The sequence below is a fragment of the Chionomys nivalis genome, chromosome 3 (assembly GCF_950005125.1).
Source record: "Chionomys nivalis chromosome 3, mChiNiv1.1, whole genome shotgun sequence".
NCBI lineage: Eukaryota > Metazoa > Chordata > Mammalia > Rodentia > Cricetidae > Chionomys > Chionomys nivalis.
In genome coordinates, this window is record NC_080088.1 from 123,553,677 (window position 1) to 123,568,338 (window position 14,662).

At 54.0% G+C, this 14,662-nt stretch overlaps 1 protein-coding gene across 5 annotated transcripts in view; it reads right to left on the reverse strand.

Moving 5' to 3' along the window:
• Window positions 1–13,047, reverse strand: part of LOC130870913 (syntaxin-2-like) — a 29,020-nt gene extending 15,973 nt beyond the window's left edge. For 4 of the 5 annotated variants that reach the window (XM_057763865.1, XM_057763861.1, XM_057763864.1 and 1 more), the window contains exons 1-2: window positions 2,932–3,156; window positions 2,335–2,469 (exon numbers count right to left, since the gene is read on the reverse strand). The gene's annotated coding sequence lies outside the window, so the exon portion shown is untranslated. Of the gene's footprint in view, window positions 1–2,334; window positions 2,470–2,931; window positions 3,157–13,004 lie in introns of those variants that run through there. The other variant, XM_057763863.1, reaches the window with a different exon arrangement.
• Window positions 13,048–14,662: the final 1,615 nt, after the last annotated feature.

The window sequence follows — 14,662 nt, forward strand, 5'->3', positions numbered from 1 at the left end:
GCGGTCCTAAGTTCCTTGCTCGTGCTCTGTCTCCTGCTCATGATTTGGCATACTTTAAAAATTGAAAGAAGAAACATGGGATAAAACCGGACTTGCTGAACATAATGGACAATGAGGACTACTGAGAACTCAAGAACAATGGCAATGGGTTTTTGATCCTACTGCACGTACTGGCTTTGTGGGAGCTTAGGCAGTTTGGATGCTCACCTTACTAGACCTGGATGGAGGTGGGTGGTCCTTGGACTTCCCACAGGGCAGGGAACCCGGATTACTCTTAGGGATGATGAGGGAGGAGGACTTGATGGGGAAGGGGGAGGGAAATGGGAGGTGGTGGCGGGGAGAAGGCAGAAATCTTTAATAAATAAATAAACAATAAAAAGATCTGAAAAAAATAAATTAAGCAAGCAATTAAAAAAAAAAGTATGCCATGAGAAGTACACGCCCGCTCCCAAGCCCCCTCTGAGAGAGAGGCTGGCCTCGATGGGCTTTCGCTGTCTGTGTCTTGGGAGACAGGGTGGCCATCGCTTTGGCAAAGAAAGCCAGGTCATAATTTACTCTGAAAATTCAGACTAAAAGCAGGGGAAGTTATTGTCAATCAGATGGATAGGCAAGGTGGCCGAGTACCCATCAATCATTGTAAAGCAAAAGCTCTCAATGGGAATTTGGATGGATCGTGAACTAGGTGGGTAGATAAGACCCTGCCATGGTGGAGTGAGCCCTTGGGTCAGTTAGAATCCTACAGAAAGTTTGGGAATGGCACACTGTTTGAAAGAAAAAAAACTGAAATGAACCTTAATTGCAATCTAAGGAAGCTCAGAGGCCCTTCTTCTCACGGTTTCCAAAGAGAGGTATGTTTTCCCCAGCACGTGGTGGGCTTTGAAAGACTATTAGGTGGGGAAAAAAGCTAACCAACAGTGTTTTGAAGGGATGGAATTTGATTAAGGGACATAGAGTGCCAATTTAACCTCATTCTGCAGCTAGGCACACACCTGAGCATGGCCAGTAATTGCCAGGCCTCTGGTTCTCTAAACTCCCCAGGGCAGAACTAGGCAAGTGAGAGCTGGCCACTCAGTGGGCGCATACACCAAGCAAGGCAAGAGGGCCCCAAGCTTGCTTGGATTGAAAATCAAGGTCTAACTCTAATGGATAACACCTAGGGCGCACCCCAAAGCACACCTGAAGATACCACGGGACCAGCTAGTGAAGTCTCAGGAACTGCCACGTCGGGAGACAGTATTGCATTGGTAGGCCAGCACCTCTCTCTCACCTCCATGAGCTCTGAACAATTGTGCTTTGAGGAGAGGGAACACCTGCTCCTAAGGCCAAGGTGCTGCAGCTGGGTGTTCCGGCCAGCTTTGGCACGCCCAGAGCCAAGGCTGCCCTTCAGGGCTTGACCTGGGATTAAAGTTTTGGCTGTTAGTGTGAGTCAAGCTTGCTCACAGTAAACACGTGGATCGGATTGTGCTTTTCCCGAGGGTGGCTAACAATGCAACGGGCAGCTTTCCTTTTGAGTACACGCTGGCGCACTCTGTGTAAACAAACGGCTTTAAGAAACATGTTCCCAAGGTTGGCCTTTCCCGTATTCTCAATGGACATATTTAAAAATGATTGTTCAAGATGATTCGTTTCACTATGAATTCAGTTGCTGGGCAACTGAGACCAGGTGAGATAGCCTATAATACTTTAGGTCCAATGGGTTTTTTTGAGACATATTTCTTTTCTCTCTCTTTCTCTTTCTTTAAGCCCACATTGAAGTCTTAAGACTACCACGCTGTCCGCTTAGGGTAGCTTAAGTCGGTATCTCTCTAAGGTGTCTTCGGTTGCTCAATTACGTGAAGGCTACATGCCTGATTAGGGTGTGAAATGAACACTCTTCTTCTATGTCCAAGCAGATGAGCGAAGAGATAAAAACATATACATAAAATACAACAGATAAGAACTCGCAGTGATGGCGAAATGTGAAGATGAGACACTCAAGAGAATGCAGTCTCAGGCAGGCGTGCTACGCTGCAGAAGCCCTGCCATCTAAGCCCTAAGGGGGTGGCCAGTGGCATTTGGGTCCCCAAACCTCACTCTCTGTCAGCTGAACTGTGCACCTATTGTAGAGGCCAAGGAAGGCCTCTGACTGACTGAAACCACAGGGTCCTTCTGTGGGACACCAACATACAAGTTGGAGCTAAGCATTTGTGGGCACAATGGCCAAAGAAGGAGAGAGGGGAACAAAATCAGGGCAGATGCTGGTGGGAACCAAGTCATGAAAGCAGCAATGCAAAGATTGCGCCAGACCGCAGAGAGGGGAAGAGGCAGGCAGGCAGGCTAAGGGGGCTGGCTTACCCTTTTGTCCTTGGAGCGCATGGGTGGGTCCTGGGAGTAGTGGGATGGAGCATCAGAAAGGTGGACCTCCACATCGTCAGGCACTTCTTCCAAGAAGTTGGAGGGCACAAGGCCTTTCTGCCCATTCAGCTCTCCCTGTAAACAAAGGGTGGAGAAAGGGTCAAGGAAGCCACTTCATTTTCCAGAACCTATTTCTCCCACAAGGACACCCTACTTAAGAGGACAGATGTGACCAGTTGATCCAAGTGGTATCTCAGAGACTGGGGGTGGGTGCTCATGTAGTTCAGGGCCTTCAGTCGCACCGATCTTCCCGCCTCCACTTCCCAAGCACTGGGTCACGTGCTCAGGCCACTGCACCTGGTGAGAGGGTCTGCCTGAGCTGCACAAAGCGGGGACTCAGGTGTCACAGAAGCTCACAGGGAAGGTTCTGCGAGGCCACAGTGAGACGAGGCCTCTGTGAGCCAGGGACAAAAGCTTCCCAGCACCTTGATCTTCAATTTGGTCCCAGAACCGCCATGGGGCGGAGTCTTCCGGTACTCAGAACCTCGCGGGGCAGGCAGGGCCTAGCCTAAGCCAGGCTTCTCCATGCTTGCTCACCTGGGACTCTGACAGGCTACAGTCCAGCAACTCTTCCAGTCATTAGAGAAGGAGGATTGCTTCCCGGAGGTGACGTCTCACCAGAGCACACAAGGACGGCAGCGCCTTGTGTTAACAAAGCCACTTCAATACACAGCAGCTGCCTCCCACAAGGAGACAACATTGGCAGAAAGCATCAGGTCTTCCTGCAGGGCATTTCTTCTGTTTCTGCTTAAAGTTCTTTTCTGCATTTATCTATCTGCGCACATGTGGAGGTCAGAGGTCAAACTCAGTCTCTTCTCCCACCACGTGCATTCCAGGGACAGAACTCGGGTCTGGCAGCAAGCACCTTTACCCGACGGAGTCATCGAGCATGTCCTTATTCTGTCTGGACTGCCGCATATTGTGTGTAGTTATGGAGTCCGGTGTGACGTGTCGCATGAGTACACAACACAACACACTAGTGTCCACTCAGGCAATGGGTGTCCCCAGCTATCTGGAAATGCACAGACCGCCGCTGTCACCATGATCCTGCTATACTGCCTGTTGGAAGCAATTCCGCCCCCAGTTGCACCCCTGGACCCTGCGCGTTCTCCATCTCCCCCAGCTCTAGAAGCCTCCATCTGCCTCTGCAAGAGAACTCACTGAGCAGAAACAACTCAAATCAAACTTCTGACACCTTCACATCTGCCCCAAGAAAGACAAATGTTTACTCTGACGTATTTAAATTGTAGTCTCCAGGCACCAATCACAAGGACGGACACAGAGACTCCCTCCATATCCCCTTAGGAACTGTTTTGTCCCCATGCCCTATGGTCCCGCCCCCCCATTACTCTCCCTTCCTTTCCAGGCCTGGAAACTCAGCATAGGCCCAGCCTAGAGAAGACACTCGGTACTTGCACAGTTAGCCAGCTGCTGGGCCAGTGAACGGTGGACAGATGGCCTCTCAGAAAAGGAGATGCTGGGCCAGGGAAGGCAGAGACTGGACTGGTACAGAGACAGGGCAGGACCCTAGCATCCTTGCTGGGGCAGGGGCATGCTCCTCCTGGCTAAGATCCTTCCTGCTTCTGGATATGACAATCATTGGTCCTCTCAGCTCGGGACCCCTATGGCAGCTAGCTCCAGGTGTCCCCTTTGCTCCTCAGGGGCAAACACGGGGCAGAATGGCCACCACCGGCTGCAACAAGCCTCCCCTGCTGCTGTCGGAAGCCAGCTTTGCTGTCCCAGCACCGGTGTGGCCCCTTAACACCCCAGCATTTGCAAAGTCCCTCCAGCTCTTATACCCCACACCTCAAAGTCAGCTCCTGGGACTCACAGGGACATGTCACAGACACCAGTGCTCCCCAAGAGTCCCCATGTCCCTGATACAAAAGTTCTGCTTGTACAACACATCCATTGCGGCCCTTCGATGGCCAGCCTCTAGCGACTATGATCAACTGTCACTCAGTATTGCTGGAATCTAACAGCAAGCAGAGGGGTCCATGCATGCTCAGAATAGGTGCAGCTTTTTGTTTGAGGCCAGTCTAAGATGGTCCGTGCTGGCCTGGAGCTTACCACATAGCCACAGATGACCTGGAACTTCTGATCCTTCCGCCTCCATCACCCCCATCACACCTGGTTTATGCAGTGGGATTGGAACCCTAGGCCTCCTACATGCTAAGCAAACACTCCACCTGAGCCGCATTCCCAGCCTCAAAGGCAACTTCTCACCTGTCCTGACACTAGAAGACTCAGTTTGAACGCCAACCGCTGATGTTGCCTGAGGACACTCCTGCATTGCTCCTCATCTGTAGAGCAGGCCTATGGGGCGGGGCGCTCAAGTGTGATCCACTGAGAGCCGACCATAGCCTGTGAAAAGCTCAGCCAAGGCTTGCTTACAGGCAGCAGCTTGTCAGGCCCAGGGCTCCCTCTACTGACCAACCTGGGAATCGCTCAGCCAAAGGAGCAGCGGGTAGAGACTCCAGCCAAGTGGATTTAAACATGAAGCCTAGGGGATGGAGAGACAGCAGCGGCTCTGGTTTCTTGAGCACCTACTGTGTGCCAGCTCTTCCCTCTGATGATCTCTATGGTGAGAGGAAATTTCTCATCTGCAGGCTGAAAGACACAGAGCCACTTGGCAGGACTGCGAGCAGGAGGGAGACATGAACTTGAACCCGGGACACTGTGCCCACAACTCCCCTCCCTGTTTACTGGAGCCCTGGAATTTCCTGTGTGCACAGGAAGAGGCTTTGAGGAGAATTCAGTCCAGTCCTTCAGACTCAGAGAGGGCAAGCAATTGCTAAGGGTCACACAGCAACTGTATCCCTCTCCAGCTTCCCAGAAGTATTCTGTCCACATAAGCAACTTGGAGGACCATAAGACTGACATGTTGGGGCCGTGACTGGGAGACTTCACGTGAGAGCAGAGCTCCCGTGGCACATTAGCACAAAGCCTCCAACGTCGTGGTGAACCACAGTGTCCCTCTGAGGGCCAGGAGGTGGCTCTTCAGGCTTGGGGGCCACCAGCATCCCAGGGTCCGTTTCCATCTTTCTATAAAGCAAGGACTCTGTGACATGCTGAGGACAACAGGCAGGAGAGGGGTCACATCATGGTTGAGGCAAAGTCTGGGACGTGGGCTAGGGGTACAGCTGGGGATACACTGGGGGCCGGAGCCCTGGGAGAGCTGAATCCCAGCATGTCAATCATTCGAGCAAAATGGATGAGGGACTGCCATGGAGATCCAGGAGGGATTCAACACAGACTACAGCAGCTGGCAGATCTGACCTCATTAAAGAATTCTGGGGACCTCTTCCTAGAACTGCACACAGTGGGAAGGACGTGAGGGGTGGAGAGCCTCAGAACAGGGCCCATGGCTTTTACTTAAAGCCTGGTCAAACACAAGCCGCTCCTCGTGCCTCCCCCTTGCATGGCATCCAGAGATTCCTGGAAGCCCAAACTGGACTGACCGTCCAGTTCAAAGTGTTCTCCCCTGAGGCTCCGGTGACCTCGACCTCATTCCCCCGGATCTCTTCTGCTGACTCTCTCCCCTCACTCACTCTGCCTTAGTCTTTCTTTTTAAACAGGTCTGATCTCAGGCCCTTTGTGCGGCTTCCTTTCCTCCCAGCCTGGCCCTGTCTTCTTCTTCCCCTCATACCCTCTCAGGAGGTCTCCCCAGCGGAGCCCCGTCAGTCCTTGCTGTGTTTCCCGCCTTCTGCCTTCCTTTCCACAGCACACCCCAGCTCCTGACACACTACCTCGAGTTCTGTGTCTCAGTCACTGTGTGCTGGCTCAACTACCCACTGGCTGAGGTGGGCCGTCTCACTCACTGACGGAGCCCACACACACAGTACAGGGTGGCCTCCAGGAATGACAACAGCACCATCACTGCCTTGTGCCAGCATGGACTGCTAACGTTTCCCCAGCACTGACTAGGTAGAAGGCCTTGTTTGTGCCACCTCGCCAGCTCCTTAGGGTGCTCGGAGAGGAAGTTGCTACGTTATTCCCATCTACAGATGGCGAAACTGGGTTTCCAAACTACAGAGGTCGCGAAGGCCCTGTGCTCCAGAAGGAAGAGAACCCGCCAGGAGCAGAAACCCAAGACCCAGCCGCAAACCCCTAGCAGGCTCCCACAGCTCTAGTCCGCCTGTAACTCCAGGGACTCATGTCCCGTGGCCTAAACGTCACCTCAAGTCTACGGCTGGAAACAGACAACTCTTCCATTTCAGCCACAGACATCAGTGAGCAAAACCAAACTAGGGCCCAGACCACAACCAGAGCCACGGCAGAAGCAGCAACAGCTTCCGCAGTGGGCAGCAAGAGCCAAGCAGCCCTTGTCCACCTACAGCTCAAGCTCATGGCCAGCAGCCAGCAGCCTCAGACAGCGCCCACTGTGTGCCGTGAGTCACGCTGGAGGTGACCTGCCGCAGACCTTCCCGCTTGGTGGAAGCGCATAGCCACCAAACAGTCATCTTTACACCTCCCCGACTCAAATCCCAGCTACTGGACCTCCCACGGCCTCAGTTTCCCCACTTGCAATAATACTAACAATATGGACACCTTTAGGGTTGCTGTGAGCACTGAGGCACATGTGGAGGCCCTGGGGCAGGACGGTTTTGCACACCCTTTCATGGCTGTTATTACCGATGTCACCAGGGAGAACCCATAGGCCGCAGAGGGAATAGCTAAGCAAACACTCTGCAAGAGTGCATGGGAGGCGGACAGCCAAGCCAGCCGTATTTAGACATTTTTTCCATCAAAAACAAGCTCTGCTGGTGGAGTGGAATGTGATGGAGGAAGCATAGCCACCACAGTGGGAACTAGGCAGCTGGGCTCCAGTCCCCCACAGACAGCGAGCCCCTGGGCAGCTTGACTCCAGTCCCCCACAGACAGCGAGCCCCCAGGCAGCTCAGCTCCAGTCCCTCACAGACAGAGAGCCCCTAGGCAGCTGGGTTCCAGTCCCTCACAGACAGCGAGCCCCCAGCAGCTCAGCTCCAGTCCTTCACAGACAGAGAGCCCCTAGACAGCTGGGTTCCAGTCCCTCACAGACAGTGAGCCCCCAGGGAGCTGGGCTCCAGTCCCCCACAGACAGCGAGCCCCCACGCAGCTGGGTTCCAATCCCCCACAGACAGAGAGCCCCTGGGGCTACACACAGCCCCGTGCCACTGGCTGTTGCGGTCTCCCTGCCTTATGCTGTGTTCCTACTGTCGGGGCTCCCACCCTGCAGCAACCTGCAGCTTCCTGACTTTAAGAAAGCTGAGAGTCACTAAGGGCCATCCCCCGGCCTCAGCACAGGGGTAGGAGATGAGGATGATCTCGTTCTTCCAAAGCACACCTGGACACACCTGATCCCTAAATAAAGCCAACCCCTTATCCCGACCAGCCCTACATTTGCTGACTCAAGTTGTGTGACCCGTCTAAGTCACCCTGTGCGCAGCAAGCACTAGAGTACACTGCAGGCAAGACTTCTTCTTCCCAAAGCCCTGTGTGGATGGCAGGCAAGTCACCTCAACCCTGGTGGCCTCCGTGTTCCCATTCAGATCCAGCAGTTAAAACTGGACAAGGGAGCCGGGCGGTGGTGGCGCACGCCTTTAATCCCAGCACTCGGGAGGCAGAGGCAGGCGGATCTCTGTGAGTTCGAGACCAGCCTGGTCTACAAGAGCTAGTTCCAGGACAGGCTCCAAAACCACAGAGAAACCCTGTCTCGAAAAACCAAAAAAAAAAAAAAAAAACTGGACAAGGGGTACCTGGCTTCACTATCTCTGACATGCCCCAGCTGGTGGGGGGCAGGAGGAGCTTGAATAAGACACCAAACCTCACTGGCCTCTGTTTCCCCACTGAGAAATGAAGGGAGTGCTGAGATCTACTCAGAGGGTTAGCGTGACTAAGGGATGAGCTGCCCACAAGACCCACATGGTTTATGCCAGGCAGCTTTGTAAGGGCTCAATAAAATGGCAATGGTGCAGCTTCCAGCTGGATGCCCAGTGGCAGGCCCATGGGCCCTAGGAGGGTCTGTCTGCTTTGCTTATCTCATCAACAAGATTAAGTGACTCCAAACAGCCCCAGCAGAGGAAGCCACCAGCTCGGGTTACTAATGACACATAACAGAAACTCAATCTCCTCCCACTTCCCAGATGATGCAAGGCAGGCCCAGAAGTGGGGGTGGGGGCTCACCCACCCCCAGAGCTGTGTGCAAGACCAGGCTGTAGACAGGAAGCTACTGACAGCCCGACAGCCCACAAGTGGCCCCTTTGCAGAGGCCTGCTGCAGCCACCCTTGCGTGACCCAGGCCTAAGAAGGACTGAGTAACACTGAGAATAACTCAGGAGTGAGACCCAGGCTGAGGCTAGCGGGCACCGGGCACATCTGAGAACAAAGTACTGCCCAAGCAGGAGGGGATGGCCAATTAATCAAGGCCAGTGGCAGGAAGGAGCACAGCCACTGGATACTATGCTTACGGGCTGGGACGTCTGCAGAACCAAGGACGGACATGGGCCTCATGGATGCTGGGCAGGAGTGCTTCCCTGAGCTAAACCCCAACTCTCTTCCTATCCTTTCTTATTTCTGAGATAGAAACCAAGATTCCAATTCTGGCCTTGAACTCACTGTGTGGCCCCAGCGGGCCTTGAACTTTTGATTCTCCTGCCTCAGCCTCCTGAGAGGCAGGGATGACAGGCCCATGCTCCAGATCAACCTGAGAAGCATTTTAAAGACATGAGCAGCTGCCCTGACCCCTACCCCATGTCAGTGAGCACACACAAGTGTGAGGAACCAAGACTGACCTGGTTGGTGGGCAATCGTGAGGCCCTGTGGGATCCCACATAAGATAGTACAGACTGGGTTCTGAGATGGATCCTACTAGAGAAAGACAGAGGTCATGGGGAAACAGACCCTTTGAATGGAGCAGCCCTCCCCACTGTCCTCCCCTCAGCTGCCCATTTATCCTCCTCACGATCCTCCCCTCAGCTGCCCATCAGTCCTCCCCCTCAGCTACCCATTCATCCTCCCCTGTGGTGCTCCCCCCCAGCTGCCCAGCTGCCCTCCCCAATGGTCCTCCCCTCAGCTGCCTATCAGTCCTCCCCCTCAGCTGCCCATCAGTCCTCCCCATGGTCCTCCCTTCAGCTGCCCATCTGTCCTCTCCCATAGTGCCCATTCATCCTCCCCTGTGGTCCTCCCCTCAGCTGTCCATCAGTCTTCTCCGTGGTCCTCCCCTCAGCTGCCTATCTGTCCTCCCCATGATCCTCCCTTCAGCTGCCCATATGTCTTCCCCATGGTCCTCCCCATCTCCCTGGATTTGTTGGCCACAACTGCTCTTGGCGGTGCTAAGGGAGCTGTGGAGGCCACCCCACCTCCTTTGGCATCAGAAAGCACCCTTTGCCTCTATCCACGACATACCAGCAGCACCAGTTCCCACCCCCAGTTAAGACAACCAAAAATATCTCCAAACAGACTATCAAGCATCCCCAAGAGGGCAAGATTGGCCTCTCAGAGTTCAGAATTCAGTCTGGGGTTTACCGGCAATGACTTCACGCAGATTCCCTGCTTTCTGTCTCTCGTTGCTAGAGAGAGTTGTGCCACGTAGCTCAGGCAGGTCTCTAAGTTGTTATGTACCCAAGAATAACCTTGAAGTCCTAATCCTCCTGTCTTACCTTCTGAGTGCTGAGATCACTGGGGTATGTCACCACGCTTGGTTTGAGTAGTGCTGGGGATGGAACCCAGGGCTACCTTCATGCTAGACAAGCCAGCTGAGCTGTCTTCCAAGACCTCATTCCTACTTGATTTATTTTATGTGTATTAGTGGTTTGCCTGCATGTGTGTCTGTGCACCGTCACCCACAGGAAGCAAGGGAGTACAGCCTCACCATGCCACACCTAGAAAAGACCTAAACTGTGCCCAAGGAGGCCAGAAGAGGGTGCTGGATCCTCTAGAACTGGACTTACATATAGTAGTGAGTGGCCATGCGGACCTTCTGTGAGAGCAGCCAGTGTTCTGAAACACTGAGCCAGCCCTGCAGTCCCTAACTTCCGGTTCTCTGTGGGCTTCCAGGGACTCAGAAGAAGGGCACCCTGGAGCTTCCTCTGATGTCTCCTCTGTGAACACAGACATGCTCCAGAACACACAGACGTGCTCCAGAACAACACGGAGATCAGAGCAGAGCAGCAATCCCCGCTCTGGGCATGCACATGACATCCACGCTCCAGACGGATCCATGACAGGCCAGATGAGACAGGGATGCAATCCAAGCAGACACAGCAAGGATAGCAGGCTGCACTGTACACACATGCACACTTGCACAACAGAATACTACACACCCTTCGGCACTTAGGACACTGTGGTTGAATGCGGCTGACACTGGACTAGACTACATATTGCATGACCTCACTAACAGGTGCAATCTAAAAAAGAAAAAAAACAGTCAAATACAGAGGCAGGAGAGGGGAGGGTGGTGACCAGGAGACTGAATTAGGATATAGAAATGGGGAGATGTCAAAGGGCCCAGGCTGACAACAGCCATGTGGAGCCCTGATGGAAGGCAGGAGGAGCACCCCACACCACTTAGCTCCCCCATGCAGTCTAGATTGACAGCCACTTTGAACCCAACAGTAGCTTCCTAAAAAACAGAAGCCCCAGTAGTCACTGAGTGACCTGGGGGAATCGTGATGAGGAAGTTGAAGGTGGTGTGTGTCCCCGCTCTGCAGATGAGGAAGCCACAGCCACAACTGTAGCAGCCTGTGGGTCTCAACATTCCCATACTTCCCACAGAGGCCACAGTAAGAGTGTCCAGCCCTCTGCAGGCAGAGGGCTGATCCTAAGCCATGGTCTCAGACACCTGGGCCATGCCCGAGTCTAGTAACTTGGCAGAACAAAGACACCGTAGGGTGATTTCCATGGCCAGGAGCTAGCAGTAAGGCCCTGTCACCCACAGGAAGCAAGTGAGTACAGCCTCACCATGCCACACCTAGAAAAGACCTAAACTGCCTTGTCCCACCCCCTTCTGGTTCAGGAGAGAAGCAGAGGTCACAATGTGCACAGCCTAGTGAGGGGCTGAGACTCTGTCTGTCTGTCTGTCTCGCACAGGCCAGACTGAGTGAATGCCTGCCCCTGCTGGGGAACTTGCCATGCACTCTCGAACATCCATGTCTACTGACCCTGGTGTTAATACGCACTGTTCCTTCCGCCCAGAACACACCCTCCCGACTCATTCTCAGATCCTCCGGGGCGCAGCTTTCTTGCGGACTCTGTTGGACCCCACATCTCAAAAGACCGTTGTCTGTCACAGTACCACGCTCCACCCCTCGCCAACACAGTCCAGACGTCCCCAAAGTCAGGGCCCTGTGCATGTGTGCTGCCAGGTGTCTTGAATGAACAAATGACCACGCTATCTGCCGATGAGCCTGGCACCTGTTCCCACATTCCTGGGAAGTGGGTACTGTCTCTTAGTCACATTAATGTCCTGGCACCAAGACACAGCCAAAAACCAGGAAGCTGTCAGGACCCCATGAACTGCAGACTTCAAAATATACTAAGTAGGACATCGTGGTGCATGCCTGTAACCCCAGTATTTGGGGGCTGAGGCAGGAAGACAGCTGAGAGTTCCAGGCCAACCTGGGCTACAGAATGAAACTCTGTCTAAAAAACAACCAAACAAAAAACACAGATGCCAACGGTCCCCCTCTCTCTTTAGGCTCTTTGGGGTTATTCTGAACTTTCTAATACATCTACATCCTACTTTTGCAATAAAAAAAATAATGAAAATAAACCAATAAGTGGTGCTTTTGTTTATTAAGAGAGAGCTTGTTTCCCAGTGATCCCGGGCACCCGGGACTGGGAAGGTCTCCTGTTCTCTGGATGCTCCTTGGGCTTTAGAAGACGACGATGCTGGCTCTGAGGTCCAGGCGGACAAGGCTTCCTGGAGCTGTGTTTTAGAAGCTCGGGAAAATTCTGTGTGGCAAGTGTCTCAAGTATTTGCAAACATTCAGAGGGGGAAATAACATTTCCTAAACTTTCCTTTATGGGTATTCTGAACTCAGTAGCAAAAGTTCTAGAAAGCCCCAACGCTGTGACAATTCCCTGGTAAGTTTTTCTGTTCACAGAGCCACCGTCACTGTGTCTCCTCAATCCCACCAAGGAAGAGAGAGCACACTAGAGAGAGAAGACAAGCAAGCTGTCCAGGACACACAGATCTGTCTCAGTCAAAACAAGGTTTGGAAATACTCCACAGAGCCCTCGCAGGAGGGCACCCTAGCCGAGCTCCCACATCCCTCTCAGGGAACTTTTCCTCCAGTATACACAGAGAGGGAGTGGGTTTGGGCTTCAGTTTTGTCAAGTTTTGGGGAAAGGAAAATAAAGCTACAGAAGGCAGCAGAGCCGAGGAACGCCAGCGAAGCATGCTTTCTGAAGGACCCACGAGGTCTGTCCTGCTTTTGCTGCTTGCCCAGGAGAACAACCGTGTAGGCTACAGTCCCAGCTCAGGACTAGGGCTGTCCCTCCTAGCCTGCTCTCCCACCCAAGCTGTCCACCACCAATGCTCCTCCTCCCACAGTTGCTGTTAGCCAGGAGAAAGGCAGACGACTGAGCGACTGAGCGGCAGAGCGGCAGACTCCTGCGCCCACACTCACCCACAGGTACCGCAGCAGCTTCAGCAGACTGGGGCAGTAGTAATAGTCCATCTCCCAGCAGGCTGTGGGGCCTCTGGCTGGGCACTTCCAGCTTCCCCTCCCAGGGGGTGGCTCCTCCCTCCCCACTACTCTCACCACCCCCAGAGTCAAGTTCAGGGTGGCATAAATCTTTCAAAAGCCAGGGCTCACAGCCAGATGGCCGGACGGCCACCACCACCTCTGGGGTAAAGCTGCAGCCTGGTCCCCAGCGCTGGATGCCAGCATCCTCTCCCTCATCCCCCGGGGCCGGGGGGGGGGGGGGGGGGGGAGGGAGCAGGAGGCGGGGCCAGACTGCTCCTCCCCCACAGCTGCTCACGTGGTCCAGGGAGACCTGAGAGCAGGGGCTAGGGGTGTGCAGGGGACAGTGTGTGTAGCTGAGTGAGGGCTCTCCGTGTGAGAGTGAGTGAGCATGCTAGGTGAGTGTGGGAGTGACAGTGTATGCACATACGAATGCACGGTGCAGACAACTGTGGAGTGTGCCCGTGTGTGCCTGTGTGCGCCCATGTGAGTATGGAAAAGAATGTGCCTGTACCTACAAGTGTGTGTACGTATGCAGAAGAGGGATAAGGTCTTGTGTGTGCATGTGCGGGCATGTGCGTGTGTGTGTGTTCCTGCATGCACTTGTGGCACACAAGCCTGTGTAGTTCCTCTTCCCCAGGGAGGGAAGGAATGAATTGGGCACAGGCTCACACCTGCGCATCCTCGGTTACCCCATGTAATAGAAAGGGAAGTCTAGGCCCAGAGCAAGCTAGGACTTGGCCAGCATCATAGTTTGTAATTGAGGGAGGCACCCAGGCCTCCCAGGCACACGTCCTGGGCTTTGCCTGTCCCGTGGGTAGCCTGGCAGAGTAGAGAAGATGCTGGGGAAGGTCTTTCGGCCTCCAGAGCAGCCATTGGTGGCTGTGGGGGCGGGGCGGTGAGGGACACCATTTCCAGTCTGCAGACTAAGAATGCTAAGAACCCCAGATGACCTCTCGTAGACGCTGGCTACAAAAGAACTGGTCTGCCACGTCTCTGAGTCTCAGTTTTACCTTCTGAGAAATGGGAAGAGTCGTGACCACATTTCAGGGTTTGAGTGAGTCTGTTCTCACTGAGGTAACACAAGGCTGCGACCACTGCCCAAGCGAGAAGTGGGAGCTCAGAGAGACAGTGGTCCAAGGTGACTGCTCACTCAGTGGGAGCTTGGATTCAAAGCAAGCACCGTATTCGGTGCCACCTTCCAGAGACTGGCACTCAGCACAAGCTCAACAAAGGACAGTCCAGCTTTTAGGCAGGCCCGGGTCCTGGATCTGAGAGGGAAATGTGAGGGGAGAGACAGGGCAGAAGCCGGGCCGCTGGCTGACTGGTGCCCCACACACTGCCCACCGAGAGGGCACAGCAGCTAAAGGGAAACCCTGAACGTGATGGGTAGGTTTAGCTGCTAGGACCCACAGAGCGAAGGCGGCCTGAGGTTCATCTGCTCCCAGGGCCCATCACCCAGCAGGCCCAGGCCCAGCTGGGCAGCCTCAGGGATAGGCAGGATAGCAGAAGGCCAGACCCTCTCCCTGATGACAGAGAACTGTGAACACTGGACTTGGGTCCTGACTGACAGAAGGAAAGCCAGGCCCAGGTTCTCTGGT